General features: G+C 43.0%; 1 pseudogene; it reads right to left on the bottom strand.

The window, feature by feature from the left end:
- Positions 1-830: 830 nt before the first annotated feature.
- LOC126459014 (5S ribosomal RNA) lies at positions 831-948 on the bottom strand (annotated as a pseudogene).
- Positions 949-20206: the final 19258 nt, after the last annotated feature.

The raw sequence follows: 20206 nt of genomic DNA, 5'->3' as shown, positions 1-20206 counted from the left end.
GGATGTGGGGAGAGAGATGGCAGAGTTTTGAGAGCGGACGATCTGGACGTGAGTCCGTCAGAAAAAGGAAATTTGTTAGACTGGATGTTATGAACTGTTATATATTATGACTTTTGAACACTATTAAGGTAAATACATTGTTTGTTCTCCATCAAAATCTTTCATTTGCTAACTTTGCCTATCAGTAGTTAGTGCCTTCAGTAGTTTGAATCTTTTATTTAGCTGGCATTATTGGCGCTCGCTGTATTGCAGTAGTTCGAGTAACGAAGATTTTTGTGAGGTAAGTGATTCATGAAAGGTATAGGTTATTGTTAGTCACGGCCATTCTTTTTTAGGGCTTATTGAAAGTCAGATTGCGTAACGCTAAAAATATTGTGTGTCAGTTTAGTGTTGATCAGAATAAGTAAAGAGAGAAATGTCTGAGTACGTTCAGTTCTGCTCAGCTGTTTGAAAATAAAATAACGTAAGAGGTTTACTATCACAGTCATTCATTAATTTTTCTAAGGGGATGTTTCAATATTAAAAAATACAAGCACAAATATGAAGGACTATCTGTACGGCGTTAGGATTCTATATGGTGCTGGGCGAAATAGTTTAACACGTTTTAAAAACTAAAACTAAACTCATCCTGCACAGGCCATGAAGGCCCAAAGGGACCGACTGGCCGCCGTGTCATCCTCAGCCCACAGGCGTCACTGGATGCGGATATGGAGGGGCACGTGGTCAGCACACCGCTCTCCCGGCCGTATGTCAGTTTACGAGACCGGAGCCGCTACTTCTCAATCAAGTAGCTCCTCAGTTTGCCTCACAAGGGCTGAGTGCACCCCGCTTGCCAACAGCGCTCGGCAGACCGGATGGTCACCCATCCAAGTGCTAGCCCAGCCCGACAGCGCTTAACTTGGGTGATCTGAGGGGAACCGGTGTATCCACTGCGGCAAGGCCGTTGGGCTTAAAACGTTTTAGTACGAGTTAAAAACGTGCTACATTAAAAGGTTTCTTACTGAAATAACTATTTTAACTTAAATTTATTGAAGCTCTATCTCTCTCTTCCCGTCAGTTAGCACTCACTTCCATAATTCTTTTTCGGTAAATACTGACGTGACGTGAACATAAACCATGTATGACACAATTTTTTAATTGGTTACTTGTTTACCTGCATTTTTAGCATATACTGCCACTTGTGGGAAATACTTTTTCGCGGAAAACATTTATCATCAATCGTTAATTTTCTTTGAATTTCTTTGCTTAATATAGTTTCATAATATGAATCTCCTTGCAGATATTGTATTCTGGCATCGCACTGAATTTATTCTGAGAATCAGGTCCTACTCAGTCATATGAGTTCTGTCATTCGTTTAAATTACTCTGATTCAAATATACATATATTTATGTAATAGTTAATGTTTTTTTGTTTTCGTCAGGCTTCTGGCACATCACAATCACGATAGTGTTATTTGTTGCCATTCAAGGAGCACAAACGATTAATGCACATTTATAAATTTCAAAATTTGCAGCTACTTACAACAATCAAAACACAATAATCCTGACGCTGCAACCCAAAGTTACCGCTAAAGGTAGTTTTATGTTCGTTGAAATGAGTGTGCGTAATAGTGTTTATATGTAGATATGTTTTTTGTGTTGTACGCGGTTGTGTATCGTATAAGCTAGGCTGAAATGTGAAATGGTTAACCAGCTCAGAATGTGCCTAGACGGAAAAACCGCCTTAAACAAAATAAAAAAGAAAGAAAAAGGGAAGCTGAATAAGAAATGACTGGCAAAAGCGATTCAAGGTGACGGGGAATCAAACTGCAACGGCTCTCGCCATCCCAAGTCTGACACACAGCTAGTCCAGATATTTTTAAAATAATACCTTAAAATTACTCAGTTGAATTACATTATAACATCTTGTACATCATCAAATAAGCTGTGATCGTACTCGCTCAAATTCCTATGAGCAAAAATACATGTCATTTAGGTAAAGTTATAATTTTGCAACATTGGGTTTCCCACGCATTAGTCCTAATTTTGAGGATGTCCAAGGGGCTTACTGGAGGAATTTGTACACAACTTTTACGTGTCTGGGGAAAGTCCAGAGGCATACTGGAGGAACCTTTATACAACTTTTAGGGGTAGACCAGGACCTTTTTTCGTGGAAATTCAATTGACTGGAAATAAACCTTTATTATGTTGTGTTACTTTTTGTTTCACCGTTTTAGTTATTGACTGACCGACAACCAGTAGTGTGTGGAATGGCTGGCACAGACCAGATCTGACACCCAGGTCCTGCGGAACCCCATTACATTTTTTTTCTTTGGACGGAAACTGCAAGAATTGTGAACTCGCGCATCAGAGGAGCAACAGCACGAGAACATGCTAGGCCGGACATGGTACTGGAATATCGCTTAGATATATAATGTGTGCTACAGATGGCGCACAGATTTAAGGTGGCCGTACGCTCCACCCCCCCCCCCCCTTTCCCTTTTTTTGCAAGACAGATACGATTTTTCTAATTATGTCCCGATTTTTTTCAGAAGTTATCCGGGACTTCTATTTGTTCCGCATTTAATAACATTATTAAACAATTTACCCCAAACTACATGTTCACTTCACGTGTATAATGATGCTCGTACTGAAAGGTTTAGCCGGTAGCGGTGGCGGAGCGGTTCTAGGCGCTTCAGTCCGGAACCGCGCGGCCGCTACGGTCACAGGGCGAATCCTATCTCGGGCATGGACGTGTGTGATGTCCTTAGGTTAGTTAGGTTTAAGTAGTTCTAAGTTCTAGGGGACTGATGACCTCCGATGTTAAGTCCCATAGTGCTCAGGGCAATTTGAACCATTTGAAAGTTTATTTGAGCGAATTTCGGTGAAACCTGAGTTGAATGATTTCATATGCTGTTGACGAATATAGACATCCTGAAGAAAATTTACATCACTGATAAATATTGTATATCTGCTCGCACTCCTTCGTCTTATAAGGCACTAATAAAATATAAATTAATGTACTTTTTTAACAAATTAAAGTGACAGTTTACATTTATAATATTTGATTAAGACTTTTTTGCAATATAAGATTTTTTACGTGTCCCGAATTTTGATGTAGAAAATATGGTTACCTTAACACAATGAACTCTGTTAAGCGGCTACTATAATCTTATGTACATGAACATTATGTTGCAAACCACACGTTTCCACCTCTCTGCATTTCTGAAATACGATACAAGCGATCAAAGCTACAAAGATAATTTTGGAACACCTCTGTTTTCGATCCTTTCTTATAGAGACAATGAGAAGGCGCCGACAATCGGCGATTGCATGCACCGCGATGCCGTCCCGCCCGCCAGACAACTGAATATTTTTCATTTGCCATTTAGTCATTGAGCTGTATTAAAAATGACTTGCAAATTAGTACTAGGTTTGACACTACGTTTGAACACGAACGTCTCTATAACGCGCTTTCTCTAATCCTCGTCAGTCTCGTGTGTAATTTATGTGTGCTGATTGATAGGCGGTGCGCGCCCACTGGCATTGTCAGCATTCAAACGTAAGCGAGGAAATATATTCCCCCTGTCATGTCCCCGCTCCCCGCAGTACATCGTGGCCGCCGGCGAACTTATACAGGCTTTGTGTGTACGGAAAAATAATCCAATTTGATCCAACTGCACGGATTTTTCGAAGTTGTTGTCTGGGATTGGCAGTTTAAGTGATGGCAGGCCTACGCCAGCGATACGTCAACATAATCTGTTACGCGTTAATGGCACCTGGAACAACTTAATCCACAACAATATATGAATCACTTTTAAATGATCAAAAGAAAAATTACCCCTTTCAGTACACATTCAAATGAACATGTATAATGCTTATTTTAACTTTGGCATACCCTCTGAAATACGTCTTCGCTTACCCCTTTGGATAAGGCTACCTCTGGTGGTGTACTGTATCACTCTGGTTTCACTGAAACTGATAGATCACTCAGCTACAACACTTAAGAGTGATTTCAGCTGAAAGAATGGATACATGGTTCAACCGACAGAAAAACTACTGACCTTTCTCACTTAAGAAAAATGAACAATTCAGAAAATATGTAACGTTACAAAGGTGACGAATGTTTTCAGTCGGTTGTTCCCACAGACTGCTTTCACTTGAAAAAAATAAATGAGTAATAATGCAACCGACACGTAAAACTACAATCGACTGACTCGACTCTTTTCATCCGGTTGCTCCCAAAGACTGGTTTAAGTCAAAAGAATAAATGAGTAGTCCGACCAACTGGACGATTGTTTTCATTTGGTTGCTCCTACAGACTGGTTTCAATCAAAACAATTCAAATGAGACATAAAACTACAACCGAATGAATCGATTGTTTCCAAAAACCTAATGAATCGATTCTTTTCATTTAGTTGTTCCCATCACTATGGGTCCACCATCAGCTTGCACAGTGCCGTGTTCACAACTTGGATCCACGGCTTCGTGGGGTCTGCGCCACACTCGAACGCTACCGTCAGCTCTTACCAACTGGAATCGGGACTCATCTGCCCAGGCCACATTTTTCCAGTCGCCTGGGGTGTAACCGATATGGTGACGAGCCCAGGAAAGGCACTGCAGGCTATGTCATGCTATTAGCAGAGTCTCTCCCGTCTGTTGTATAGGCCATTATCGCCTAATTTCACCGCATTGTCCTGTCGGATACGTTCGTCTTAGGTCTCACATTGATTTCTGCGGTTACTTTAAGCGGTGTTGCTTGTCTGCTAGCACCGACATTTCTATGTAAACGTCGCTGTTCTCAGTCGTTAAGCGAAGGCCGTCGGCCACGGCGTTGTCCATGGTGAGAGATAATGATCGCAGAATACTGAATTTTCTAACGATTTCCGAAATGAAATGTTCCATGCGTCTAGCTCCAACTACCATTCCGTGTTCAGAGTCTGTTACTTCGCGTCGTGCGACCATAATCAAGTCGGAAACCGTTTCACATGGATCACCTGCGTACAAATGACAGCTCCGCTAATGCATTGCCTTTTTATACCTTCTGTACGCAATACTACCGCCATCTGTATATGTGCATATCGCTCTCACATGACTTCTGTGACATCAGTGTACTCCTTTACATCACAATCACCATGTTCTTATTCTGGGTGTGGCGCAGTGAGAAACTTATATCCAGAGTCCGTTCACTTTACTGGGTAATATTTCTGCGCTAGCAGTATCGTAATATCCGGTAACAAGCAGATCCTTCGTACCCTCCCAAATGTGACTGCAGCGTCTTAACTACTGTGCCTCTACAGTGGTCGATACTGAATTCTGTTGGTGTGAGATGATATGTAGTTCTGTAAAACCAATTAACTTTGTTCTGTCATGTACTTAATTCGTAGTGTGTAATTCATTTTCGTGACATTTCAGTTGCATGTATCGTTCTTGGTGTGCCAGTTCTCTCAGAAGTTCGTGTACCTTCCGTCTGGTTAGCTTCCTCTTGTTACATAAGACTACATCGTGTCTGGAGAAGTATAAAAGAACTAACAAATGTAATGGCTTTGCCTGGTCGATTTTCCCCGCTACTTAGGTGGAAACGAAGGGGACATAAATGGCCTCACATCCGGGAGGCTTTGGGGAAATGACGGCAAACCCTTTTTAGGAGACTACATCGGACGGGTGGGGTGCTGCAGTATCGGCTCTGTCGTAGTGTGACTAACAGGGAGGCGCGTTGTGCAACTGCCATGAACACGCCAGGGGAGGCACCCTAACCACGCCTCAAGGGCTTCGCGCCCTTCCGGAAGTGCGCGTCCGGCTGCTGGTGACGCAGCTTGCTCTGCTGTCGTCCTCAGGTTTGCCTCAGCACCAGTATTCGTTTTTATTTCTACATCTGTAACTTTTATCGTACTGCTCAACGTCAGCGGAATACCTTAAGGTAATGCTACTCGTATGGTCCGTAGACGCAGATGGACGTCAGTAGGCAACTACTTGCTGATTGAAGAGTGAGAACCCACAGTAAACAGAAGGTATAAGTATTATTGGAAGGCTACACTAACTAAAGCAAATCTACGAAGCATCTGGCCAGAAAATTCACCTGACGGAGACCAAATGTTCAAATGTGTGTGAAATCTTATGGGACTTAACTGCTAAGGTCAGCAGTCCCTAAGCTTACACACTACTTAACCTAAATTATCCTAAGGACAAACACACACACCCATGGCCGCCCGGTGTGGCCGAGCGGTTCTTGGCGCAACAGTCTGGAACCGCGAGACCGCTACGGTCGCAGGTTCGAATCCTGCCTCGGGCATGGATGCGTGTGATGTTCTTAGGTAGTGAGGTTTAAGTAGTTCTAAGTTCTAGGGGACTGATGACCTCCGATGTTAAGTCCCATAGTGCTCAGAGCCATTTGAACCATTTGAACACACCCATGCCCGAGGGAGGACTCGAACCTCCGCCGGGACCAGCCGCACAGTCCATGACTGCAGCGCCTCAGACCGCTAGGCTAATCCCGCGCGGCTGACGGAGACCAATTTCAGCACGAGAAGACGAATGCGTCAGTTCCTAGTATTAGTTCCTAGTAAACATACAGAAAAGGTATATCTTGTTGCATATGAATCCATCAAGAAAAACGACACACTCACCGTCTGAGCACTGTACCATATCTCTTCACAAAAGAAAGAGAGGAGGCTAAACAATCTGTGTATTTATGGAACAAGAAGAGCGCCGGCCGGTGTGGCCGAGTGGTTCTAGGCGCTTCAGTCTGGAACCGTGCGACCACTACGGTCGCAGGTTCGAATCCTGCCTCGGGCATGGATGTGTGTGATGTCCTTAGGTTAGTTAGGTTTAAGTACTTCTAAGTTCTAGGGGACTGATGACCGCAGAAGTTGAGTCCCATAGTGAAAAAAAAACAAGAAGAGCAGACCAAAGATGTGACAATTTTAGTAATTAATGCAACACATTTTTTCTGAAAGTTAGTTTCTTATATTCACGATTCCAGCACATCAAATTATTTCCCACTCCTTTGGCCATAAAATCCTATTTTTCAACATAACCTCCGTTCGATGTCGCGGCCTCACGCCACTTTACTGGGAGGATCTGTATGCCCGCATGGTGTCCACTGGTCGACGTCTTGCTGCCTCAGTAACCACCCCATTATCCACATACTGCTTCCTGAGGAGCGCACTCTTCATTTGGTCAAACAGACGGAAGTCAGAAGGTGCGAGATCCGGGCTGTAGACTTGACTTATGTGAGACCTTGCGTCCACATGGAGAAAGAGAAATTCGTTTGCATTTTTTTGGCGACGAACAGTCTGCAGTCTTTTCTTCCTGAATTTCCTGAGGGTAGCACATTACACTTCCTGGTGATCGTTGCACCATAAGAGAGAACAGCAAACAAAATAGCCCCTTCATAATCCCAGGTGCTTGACTGCGATTGTCGATCACTTAGAATGAGAGTGTCCGCACGTTCCAACATTGCAGGAGTTCAGCTGTGTGCGGCCGTCCGGCATGCAGGAGATCGGACACGTTTGCGCGACTTGTTGCTATGATAACAGACGCCCCGCCCAACCACTAACCGTGCTTTTGTTCACTGACAGTTATCCGCAGATATTCTGCAAGCGACTAAGAATATCAGCAACTGTCTGGTTTTCCGCCAAAAGAATCTCAGTTACAGCTCTCTGCTTGAAACGCACCTCCGCTACGGACGCCATTTTGAGTACATATAGCGCCGTCACCTATCGGAATTTCATGAAGCTGTAGAATCTGAAGCGGAAATATTCGACAATGTCCCACAACAAACGTGACAGAATCTTGCTTTATCTTCCGTAAGACAGTCCGGCGTTGGTTTATTGCGACGACATCATCGTCGAAGGGAACTAAGATCTTCATCTTGTTTACTTCATTAGAAAACTCGAATTACGTACCACAAATTTAGCGATTTTCCTAAAAACACAGACGTGTACTCAGACTCATAATGCTATGTGGTTCGGGTCCCGGATGGGGCACACATTTTCAGGCCATCCTGTTACCCGTGCGGTCTAACGCGTTGCTTTCCGGGCGGGAAGGCGTGCCGGTCCCCGGCACAAATCCGCCCGGCGGATTCGCATCGAGGTCCGGTGTGCCGGCCAGCCTGTGGATGGTTTTTAAGGCGGTTTTCCATCTACCTCGGCGAATACGGGCTGGTTCCTCTTATTCCGCCTCAGTTACACGATGTCAGCGATTGCTGCGCAAACACTTTTCTCCACGTATGCGTACTCCATAACTACTCTACCACGCAAACATTGGGGCTACTCTCATCTGGTGTGAGACGTTTCCAGGTGGGTCCACTGGGTGCCGAACCGCACAATAACCCTGAGTTCGGTGTGGGGAGGCGGTGGGGCGGGTGAACTGCTGCAGCCTGTTGTGGGGTTGTGTACCACTGAGGGCTACGGCGGGGACGAAGCCCGTCCGTCGTTTCTAGGTCCCCAGTTTCATACAATACAATACAAATGCTATGTCACCTAACTGGCGAATATAATGCGTGCTTTTATTTATTGAAGTCATCGGGAGTTCCTTTTAAGCGGAAACACAGACGCTGTAGGTACTATTCCGGCCAGTACAAGGTTCTTATGTAGGGACGTTCGACATCGTGACTGAACGCATCGAAACGTCCATGTTCTGCGGGACAGAAGACTGGAGTGGAAGCAGCCGTCAGAGTTAGCCACGTCCACTGGCACAACATTCACAAAAAATTGTGTCTTGACTGATGGAAGAGTTTCGTTTCACGTAATTTACTCGTTACACAACCAGTTATGATGGTTTCGGCAGGAAGGTTACGCAATTACCATACGCTATACAACCGCAACAAATCAGGTTCCTTCGAACCCAGCAATTGTATACAACCGCTGACTCGTAGAAAGATCCGTACCTAAATACGGGAAAATTACACAAGTCGCACAAATACCCAATAAAGAAAATAAGAGTAATCCGCTGAATTACAGGTCCATATCACCAATGTCGATTTGCAGTAGGAACATACGCTGTGCTCGAACATTATGAAGTACCTCCAAGAAAACGATTTATTGACAGACAGTCAATATTGACTCAGAACATATCGTTCTTGTGAAACACAACTAGCTGTTTATTTTAATGACAGGGGGATATCAAACTCATTCCATATTTCTAGAGTTCCAGAAGGTTTTTGACACCGTTCCCCACATGAAACTTCTGATCAAGTATCGTCTCAGTTGTGAGACAGGATTCGTGAATTCTTGTCAGAAAGATCATAATTTGTAGTAACTGACGGAAAGTCATCGAGTAAAAAGGAAGTAATATCTGGCGTTCCCCAAGGAGATAAAAGAGATATTACAGGCCCTCTGCTGTTCCTAATCTACATAAACGATTTAGGAGACAATTTGAGCAGACATGTTGGATTGTTTGCAGATGTTGTTTCATTTACCGTCTAGTAAAGTCATCAGATGATCAAAGCAGCTTTCAAATGATTTATGCAACATATATATGTGGTTCCAAAAGTGACAATTGATTCGAAATAATGAAAAGAGTTAGGTCATCCACATGAGTACTAAAAGGAATTCGCTAAATTCCGGTTACACAATAAATCACACAAATCTGAAAGCTCTAAATGCAACTAAACACTTAGGGATTACAACTACGGATAACTTACCTTTGGAACGATCACGTAATGTTGTGATTTCTTGGCATATCGATTAGAAAATGCAACATGTTTACTAAAGAGACTGCTTACACTACGCTTGCCCCCCCTCTCCTGGAGTATTACTGTGCGGTGTGCTATCTGAATCAGGTAAGATTGAGGGAGGACGTCGAAAATGTTAAAAAAAGAGCAGCTCATATTGTGTTTTGGCGAAACAGCGGAGAGAGTGCCACGGATATGACACTCGAATTGAGGTGGCAATCATTAAAACAAAGGCACTTTTGGTTGCGACAGGATTTTCTCATGAAATCTCAATCACCTATCTTCCTCTCAGAATGTGAAAATATTTTGTTGGCCCCCAGCTACGTAGGGAGAAATGTTCATCATAATAAAAAAAGATAAATCAAAGCTCGCACGGAAAGATTTAAACTTTTGTTTCTCTCGCGCGCTTTTCGAGGGTGGAGAAATGACTTGAAGGTTGTTCGATGAACCCTCTACCAGGTACTTAACTATGACTTGCAGAATAATCAGATTGATGTAGATGTAAATATAGTTGTAGATGACGTTTCACATATCTATTATCCTAGCTGTAGCCAGCCATAAAACAAAAAAAAAAAAAATGGCAAACTCACTCTCTATTACCATTTTCTATCTCTGAAACAAGCTGCCCTGCAAACTGAGCATAATTCAATGCCATGTTACATTTAAGAGAATGCTGAAGCACTTTCTTTTGTCAACTCACAACTCTTCTCTAAAAATTAACGTTCTGTCCGTGAAACAGTAAAGTATATGCTTCCAATTTTTCAACTTAAGGTTTTTTTCTTTTCGTTCCTCAGTCAGTCCTGCCTCTTTCTTTACCCATCTCTTCATTCCCTGTATTATTTTACGCTCGTCATTCCGCCCTTCTCTCACGCTTCTCTCACTTCCACTCGCTGCCAGTGCCCCACTTTTAAATCTACTGTCTTTGTTATTCTACTTTTCACGGACTAACATAAACTGTTTCTCTTTCCTACTGTAGCTACCATTGTTTCCACTGCTAATGTTCTATTTATTTCTAAGTGCTGTATTCGGCGTTAGATGTAACACATCGCATGAGACGTTTCTCGAAATGAACATGTAAGGTGTCAGGCAAATCCAACACCTTCCATGAAAACCCTGACAAGATAAGCAAATCCAGTAGTATGTCACATAGTTCCGAATAAATCGTGACATTAAATTAATCAAAGTAATACGAGTAACGAGTGAGCAAATGGAATACCACAGACTAACACAAGAATGCCTAAATAAATGTCATACCTTCCCACCGTGAGACAGACGCAGTTCCGAGGGGAGAAACGAGAACAGAAGCCGAGAGCAGAACCGTGTTAAGCTAGAAGGCGATAAGGGACGGACACCCACGTCGTCAGCTAACCGCTAGGACCACCCCCCAGCCCTTGTTAAAAGCTGGAGCCCTCCAGAAGAACAGTATAGATCTTACGATAACACAAAAAGGGCTACCCCAGCCGCAAGTTTTAGCGTGAGACTTTTTCGCGTCTCTGTTACGTCAGGACCACCCCCCAGCCCATGTTAAAAGATAGAGCCTTCCAGAAGAACAGTATAGATCTTACGATAACACTAAAAGGACCACACCAGCTGCAAGTTTTAGCGTGAGACTTTTTCGCGTCTCTGTTACGTTGCAAACTTTAAAAACAGTGCCCCACCACGAAAAGTATAACGTTTCTCATTGGATAGACAGAAATTTTGTAGGCGGAGACCCTGATTGGTCAGATGAAAACACAGGCAGATAGTTTTTCTAAAGCAACTTCGGTCAGTTGTAGTAAGGAGAAGTTAGGAGAGAGTTGCTTCCGAGACGGCGAGGTGAGCGGAGCTGTGCTGTCCTCCGCCCCCTGACGAACACCGACAAGGTAATGAACGCACGCGATGCCGCATAACAGCGCATAAAGCTTCACCGAGAACTGCAGAAGTCTCATCTGTTAGACCCCCTTTTTGCGTAATACTAGTGTCGATCGTCAATTAAAGCTCATGGTGTTCACATTTGTCACTTGAAGTAAAAATCTGAAATGCGATGATTTTTCTGTTATGTAGTTATTGAGAAGCCACATCAGCCACTGTAATTTACGACAAGTTAGATAAGTAATTAAAGATAATTGAGGGTCACTGTAGACCATTTTGATAGTTTTCTCTCTTGTGAGACTTAATTTAAACCTACATTATAGATGTGATATGGCATAGGTCATCCTTCGATCCATTGTACAACTTGGAAACCCACTCAGGGAATATTCGTTCACATTTTTGTTGAACACAGTTGGTTTTTATCATCCTGTATTAAAACATTTCCTTTTATCAATAGTGCAATTTATAAACAATGTTTTGAGAGTAGAATAAAATTTCCAATGGTAATCTTAACTGCTTTTTCGACGTTATTTTACCAGCTAACTAAAAATAGGAAAGCCTTGAACCCCTTCCACTAAATTTAGTTAGTATTAAGATTCTTTTACAGGGAGTGCAGTGGAGCTGACGCTGAAATCATTAAGTATTTGGTTATATCATCGCTAGTCTCACTGAAATCTTCTGAACTCTACATGTCATGTGTGGTCTGTCGTCTCCTTACCAGCAACAGGTCCCAGGTTCAAACTAGTCAATTCCCTAAAAAACACGCTCAGAGCGTCGTTGCGCGAAAGTGGTAGGGAGACACGATATAGAACAAACAGACACCACGCAGAATGTTAGAAACATAATGGAAAAACATGTAGAATGCCTGGTTGCATGCAAAAGAGGGCTTGGATAGCCCTAATCTTGCCAGGATGAATGAATGAAGAAGTATCATAGAATGCGAGTGGTTTTTAAGCTGTTTCCCAGCACCATTCAGGCAAATGTTGGGCTGGGCCATAATTTTCCCCTCATAAAATATGACAAACCCAAACATGAATGACTTGAGAGAATCAGCCAACCACTTGCAGGTATAAAGGTTTCTTTACAACTCTCGATCACGGATTCAGCAATTTTAAAGTTGTCTTCTTGAGACGTAGATGGAACTATTGAGTAAATTTCTACTTCATGGCTTAAAAAAATTATGACGGTGCAAAGGATGTACAAAACCATCGGGTAAAAATATAATAGATAACAATTATTTACACGAAAGAGACAGGTATTGGCGACAACAAATTTCAGAGCAAAGGAGCTCATGTCAAATAACATGGTACGTATGTCCCTCAGGAAACATAAAATATAATCCATTAGCAACATTCCCATAGGAGCTGGGCTAAGCGTAACAGTGTTCACATTAACATGTACGTGGAATTAAAAGGCAGTTGAACAGCCCGTAGGCGGTTGGTACCGTGCGACGAATGACTTAGTTGTCGCAGTGCAAGAAATAGGAACCATAGGTAGGCATCGTACCTGCGCGAAAACATATGACCATAGCAAAGAAATAAAGCTTAAACTATCCACGTTGTATCGAAGAAGGACCGAAGAAATTTAAGTAAAAATATGGGGAGAAAATTTCTCAGTCTCTTTTGATACAATGTGTTTTGGTGCAGGTACGCTAGCTACCGATGTTCCCTATTTCGTGGACTGCGACAACTACCTGAGTCAGTCGGCGCACTACACCAGCCGCTTACGGGCCGTTTAATTGCCTTTTAATTCAATGTGCATTTTAACGTGAAGACTGTTACGCTTAGGCCAGCTCCAATGCGAATGTTTTTAGTGGACTATGTTTTTGGGTTTTTCTGGTGGTCATACGTACCATCTTAATTGACCTCAGCTTCTTTGCTCTGAAATTTGTCGGCGTCAATACGTGATTTTTACGTGTAAGTAAATTTGCATATTATATTTTTACCCGGTGGTTTTGTACGTCCTTTACACCTTGATAATTCTTTTTAACTATGGTGTAAAAATTTCCTCAGTAGATCTATGTTCTTCTGAAGAAGATAATTTTACAATTGTTGAAACCAAGGCCAAAGATTGTTAATAAACCCTTGTACCTGAAACTGGCTGGCTCATTTTCTCAAATCATTCATTTAGATCCACCGTTGCTCAACAGCAGCTATGTTCAAAAACATTTAAAAGATAGACGAATGGTTAAAATACGATCACACACAGAATAAAGTTTGCACATTTCGCACAAAGGCAGCGCATACTACTTCCCTCCCTTAGGTAACCAACATCTGCGATGATACTGACATATCCGGCTGCAAATTTAAATAAAAGAAATTAAAATAATAACCTTCAACATTGCAGCGCATCAGCAATCGTTGGTTAATATATTAAAAAACTAGAAACCCGCCTCGATTTTTTAATAAATTAAAATAAATTTGCAAAATTCTGAGTACAGCGGATCCCTCATTAGACCGGATGAACGCTAAGTCTTTAGCTTGTCGTCACTGCTGGGTTTGCATAACAAGAGTGATACTCTTTTTAATTATTATCGTACAGTATGCCAAAGCGTAGTGTAACCATAAAACGACATGAAACTAGAGCTACAGAGCTCCTAATACCACGCAACGGAGACACCTGGCCTGGTGTCATCGCTGGCGGACATCGACCCGCGGCAGAGTAACTGTCTGCCATTGACAGTTAGCCAGCGGGGCGTCACTTTCACCGCGGAGCGAGGTCGTAGCTCCGCGCCGCTCTTGTACTGCACGTCAGCCTAGCTTCCATATGTGGGCATCACGTTACAGCCTCGGCGAGAAATGTGCTACAAGAAACCGACTGTCTGAAAGTTTACTTTACTTAGACATTTATTTTGCCTAGCAAGGTTAGAGCTCTCTTTCACATCAAGTCAGGCAATCTCTTTAGAAATTCTCTTCGCAGACGACATTACAGTCTGAAAGGAAATTATTGTTTCAATAGCAGCGGAAGGTCGGGTAGAATCGGGCAGCGGACTGTATCTGAGCGGGAACACACGACCAGTGACTCGACTGAGTGCTTTCCTGAGTTGCAACCAATTATCTGCTCCTAGTAAGGTTTTCGATGCACGAACTCAATTTTGGAGTGTTGTGTTTTGTTTACAAATAACTAATGTTATATTTTCGTTCTATCTTTACGTACAACTGATGCTACTCTCTATAATGTAGGCTGTGACGATGTCTAACCCAAGTAATAAAAAAGGGAATGTTAAACTACGACAGTGAGTTCTAGCTGTACCGGACATAGCAATTTCTGTTCGTACCAGACAAAACAAAAATCATAAAAACTTAAATTTTTACTGTTTTTTCTTAAATACACAAATATGGACAACCATGACATAAATGTAATGAAAATGACGTGAAGAAAGGCGTGGGAAATTTCAGACATCTCTAAATGATAATCAGGAAATTTTGTGAGAAATATTCAGTTCCAAGAAGTAGACTAAGCCAGAGACTTAAAGAGTTTTACGGGGAAACAAAGAGGTGGCCAAGAGACTTGTTCTACGAAATAATAAGCTCGTCTGTGAACATTCAGTAACGAGCAGGAAACAGAACGGACACGTTAAAAATTTAGGTAGCTCGCTTAAGTCTTTGACTATGTTTATTTTTTCCTGGGGTTATCCTGTACTTTCACGAGGTCGGCGTGTTATATACTGGATTTGGCAATGTTAATGGTCGAGGGTGGTCGCCAGATGCCCCTGCTTTGCCCCTCCCCCTTTCCCCCCTCCTAAAGCACCCTCATCTTCCTTCCCCCACCATAGGACGGAATTTGTGGCTCAAATGGCTCTGAGCACTATGGGACTTCTGAGGTCATCAGTCCCCTAGAACTTAGAACTACTTAAACCTAACTAACCTAAGGACACCACACAAATGCCCTAGGCAGGATTCGAACCTGCGACCGTAGCGGTCGCGCAGTTCCAGACTGTAGCGCCTAGAACCGCTCGCAAATCCGGCCGGCCGGAATTAGTATACCACAACTGTCTTCGTCTAGTGTTATCTCATGTGACAGTGTGTGAACGTTTTCGGCGTGTTCTCGAAACGTGCAACTGAAGCTGGACGTGAGTACCAGCCTGGTATTCACATAGTCTAACGTGGGACACCCCCTAAAAACACATCCAAGTTACGCCCCACGTCGGCCCTCGTCGTTAATCCGCCGGGCGCTTTCAGTCTACGGCTTGGCAGTTTCCCCGAATCCAGGAATCGGCCTGCTAACGCGTGCGGCCAGCAGAGCGCGTCATGCGTTTGGGTAAATATGAGTTCTTAAATCTAGTGTATGTACAGGGTGACAAATATTGAACTGTTTGAAAAAAAAACATAAATTAGTTACAAACTATGGCGTGGATACACTTTATTCAACACGTTAACGGCCGGCCGAGGTGGCCGAGCGGTTCTAGGCGCTACAGTCTGTAACCGCGCGACCGCTACGGTCGCAGGTTCGAATACTGCCTCGGGTATGGATGTATGTGATGTCCTTAGGTTAGTTAGGTTTAAGTAGTTCTAAGTTCTAGGGGACTGATGACCTCAGAAGTTAAAGTCAGCCATTTGAACCACTTTTTGAACACGTAAACAGATATTCGAATTTCAAATGGATCTGAGCACTATACGACTTAACTTCTGAGGTCATCAGTCGCCTAGAACTTAGAACTACTTAAACCTAACTAACCCTAAGGACATCACACACATCTATGCCCCAGACAGGATTCAAACCTGCGGCCGTAGTATTCGAATTTAGGTTATGACATGTTCGACATGGCTGCCATCATTGGCGATCATTTGACGCAGACGAATAGCGAAATTCTGCGTGACCCGCTGAGGTGTCGGAGCATCGATGGTGTCGACTATCTCATAAATGGCTGTTTTCAGCTCAGCATTGCTGTTGGGGTTATTGCTGTACACCTTATCTTTAACATAACCCCACAAAATGGAATCGCATGTGTTCAGATCTGGAGACTATGGCGGCCAATCGTGGCCAATGCCAGTGGCCTGTGGGTACCCTAGAATGCGGTACCCAAAGTGCTCCTCCACGACATCAAACTCTCTCCTGCTTTGATGGGGTCGAGCTCCGTCTTGCATGAACTACATCTTGTCGAAATCAGGGTCACTTTGGATAAAGAGGATAAAATCATCTTACAAAACCTTGATGTACTGTTCGGTACTCACTGTGCCATCAAGCAATATCGCACCGCTTATTACGTGACTGGAAATTGCACACCACACAGTCACCTGTTGAGAATGAAGAGACTTCTCGATCACGAAATGCGGATTCTCCGGCCCCCAAATGCGGCAATTTTGCATATTGACGAACCCATCCAAATGAAAGTGGGCTTTGTCACTCAACTAAATCATGCATGCGCATACTGATTCCCATCATGCTCCGTGTTCAACTGTGTAGTTTGAAGGTCCTAACGCAAATCGTTCTTCATATATTTCAGTAACTGTCACCATGTATATGCAAAACAACTGAAAATGAAGTGCCGGTTCGATAACATAATACATAAATGCAAGCAGGTAAAAGCGTTTACTCTAATTCTATGAATAGACGTGAAAACCTAAGATTGAGGACAGCTGAATCCACGAGTTTCCAGTGAGGTTTCAGTAAGGAGCAATTTGACAGGTTTTTTTGGGAAAGTAGGAGAGCTGATAGACAAGTTTATAACCATTTACAATCCAACTGAAACACGGTTTCAGTAAAAATGACATTTGTTCACATTACAATTCCATCTCCGACACAGTCCTCCAAAAAATTTAAACGACCAAAAATCAAAGCGTGGCAAAATATTAAACACGTTAAATAAACGTATATTGTTATTAAATAGAGTTCTATAATTGTACTGAGTATCATAGTACTGTTTAGTGCGAAGAATGTCCCAGTAAAACCTATAGAAAACACTGTAATTTCGAAAAAGCTTACGTGCCCGACATTACGCGACCTTCCAATAAGTCAGGTACGCAAATAGTCTAATACTCTTATTCTCTTTTTCCTAGCCTTATTCCGTCGTACGGGGACTGCTGTTTTCATAATTTGGCAAATTTATTTTTATTTGTGTTTGTGGGCTTATACCTTGCTGTCACCGCAATCATCATTTAATATAAGTGACGAAGAAGCCTTCATCATCTGTCCGTAAATCGTGTAACTTTTGTTCTGTGTGTTGTCTTCTTTTAACTGTTTGTATATCGTGCATTCGAAGGCGAAGACCTGGGACAAGTCAAGCATTTTCTAAACGATCGTGGAAATTTGCCTAAAATCACGCGTTCTGGTCGGTGTGCAGAGCAGCGGACGTCAAAACGTCACGTAGATACGACTCGAGTCTTGACTCATTTCCCTCCCTGGCAAGTTAGCGTGCTGAGCGTTTATTTGTCTCGGAGGTGGACGTCCAAAGATACCATCTCGACCCAAACCCCACCCTTGCGTGGATGGCGGGGGCAAGTTGAAATCTTCAATGGGAACCTCCGTATTTTATTGCAGATCAGGATTCTTCGGCAAAATCTACACACGTTTTGCCTGAAGCAGTTTCTTCGTTTCGTCAAAGATGGCGCTGTAATCGAAGGAATAGAAATGGGTACACAATCGTAATTCACGACTTGTTGATCAATCGCCCTTGAATATCCAATGGCACGTGGGACCCTGCCTCCATGCTTTGAGAGTAGGACAAGCCATTATTTGGTAACTTCTAATGGGAAACCCGATTCGCGACGCTGTATTCCTCCAACATATCAAACATGGGACTATTCGACGCGCCACCGTGGTCGTGTAGCGAACTACGACGTATCGTAACAGGCATTACGCTGCGACTTAAGCTCAGGTATCGTGCAAACGTAGATTGAATAGTGGCTCTAAACATTACAGTACTTGCGCAGTGCTTATTGCGTGACACAACTACCTATCATTTGGAGAACAGATGTGCAGGTGGACGTCGAATGCTGCAAACACGGAAGAAAAAAATGGAAACGATCCTTATTTATGGAGAATGTAGGAGAAATATTGAGGCTGCTGTTGCCTTGTACGTAGAGAGTTTTCCAGAGAAAATTCGCTCAGGTTCATTGTTTTACAAGGCTATGAACGGATTTATGTCTGATGGCAGCGTACAGACCAGCAAAAGGAAATGAAGCAAACGTGATACAGGAGAAGCTAACGAAACAGCTGTCCTAGCGGCAGTGCAGCACAACCCTCTCGTAAGCCCCCAGCAATTATACCGCGATTCCGGTATATCCGTAGGCAGTATTGTCACAGTACTGGATAGCCCTAAGTATTATCCATGTCACGTGTCACTGAATGAAGAGCCTCAAGGCTAGGGTTGCCAAATGTCCCTCGTGAGGCGGGACGTCACATTTCCACGGCTCAAATAATGCTGCCAGCAATGTGGGTCCGAGGGATGCAAATTGTCCCGCTTTATGGTAAACCTGGTCTAGGTTAGAAAGAAACTCCATTCAGATGAAGTACGGACAGAGCGTTGCATACAAGCAACTGTGTCGTGCGCGGAGACAATGAGACAGCGGCAGCTCGCAGCCGCGCGGGCCCTGGAAAGAGACAAATGAGTGTCGCACGCGTTATGTCGCTCGCTGGCTCGCTCGCTCCCCTCCCCCGCTGGCTGGCGTTACGCCAGCGCCGTGCAAAGTACTCACTGCGTGTCACAGAGTTTCGATGTTTTTATGCGATTCATAAAATAAGCAGTGTTTAGTGTGTTGTTGACACATCGTTATTGTTATTTTTGAACAGTTTGTTTGGGTTTGAGTCATGTCTGACTCGGAAACAATTGGCAGCGACAGTGAAAAAGTAAAATACAAAAAGCGCTAGCGGATGTTTCACTACCGGCAAAAATGGGAGAACTCGTATCCTTTTTTGAAAAAAGTTGATACAAATGTGCATTAAACTTTTTGCAACGTGTCATTTATAATATCGCATGGAGGTTTGAATGATGTTACACGACATGTTAGCGTCCTGGAACACCAACCGGGTGAAAGAGCTCGAAAGAGTTCTCAGACTTTACAACAGTTTATATAGCGCGATTTTCTAACGACAGACGAGGAAAAAGTGATAGCTGCAGGGTTGAGAAAAGTTTACCATGGCGTAAATCGTAATACGTCGAGTAATTCTATTGAGTGCGATTCAAAGTTATGCCCCGTGATAGTTAATGATTCTCAAAACGCATCGAAACTATCCCTAGATAGAACTAAGACGTTCTTCTCACTTTACGATGTTCTGGCTCCAGCATCAGTCGAAGATAGCGTGCAAAAAACTAAGATCAGGCGTGTTTTACAGCATTTCGACAGATGCGACATATCACGGACATATACAATTATTTCCAATAATTGTCAGATTGTACTCCCCAGAGAATGGAATCAGCACCTACCAGCTCGATTTTTATGCGGAACCCGATGAAAAAGCTATCGATATTAATATAAAAACAGACTCAAAGCGCTGGATTTAGATTTCACAAATGTATCTGCTTATTCAGCCGAGAACGCCAATGTTATTTTAGGTGAAAATAACTCAGTTTACAAACTATTTTCTCAAGACAATGCCAACACCTTGCCTGCAGGGTGATCAGCGCACATGGTGCAAAATGTCCGTCATGCTATGGAGAAGTGGGAGTTTGACATGGAGAATTTGGTATTTAAAGTGTTTCCAACGTTGAAGTCAAATTTTGGAGCTAACTGTTCAAATGTGTGTGAAGTCTTATGGGAC

Source organism: Schistocerca serialis, chromosome 2, assembly GCF_023864345.2.
Source record: "Schistocerca serialis cubense isolate TAMUIC-IGC-003099 chromosome 2, iqSchSeri2.2, whole genome shotgun sequence".
In the NCBI taxonomy this organism is placed as follows: domain Eukaryota; kingdom Metazoa; phylum Arthropoda; class Insecta; order Orthoptera; family Acrididae; genus Schistocerca; species Schistocerca serialis.
This window is presented reverse-complemented; position numbering and strand designations above follow the sequence as displayed.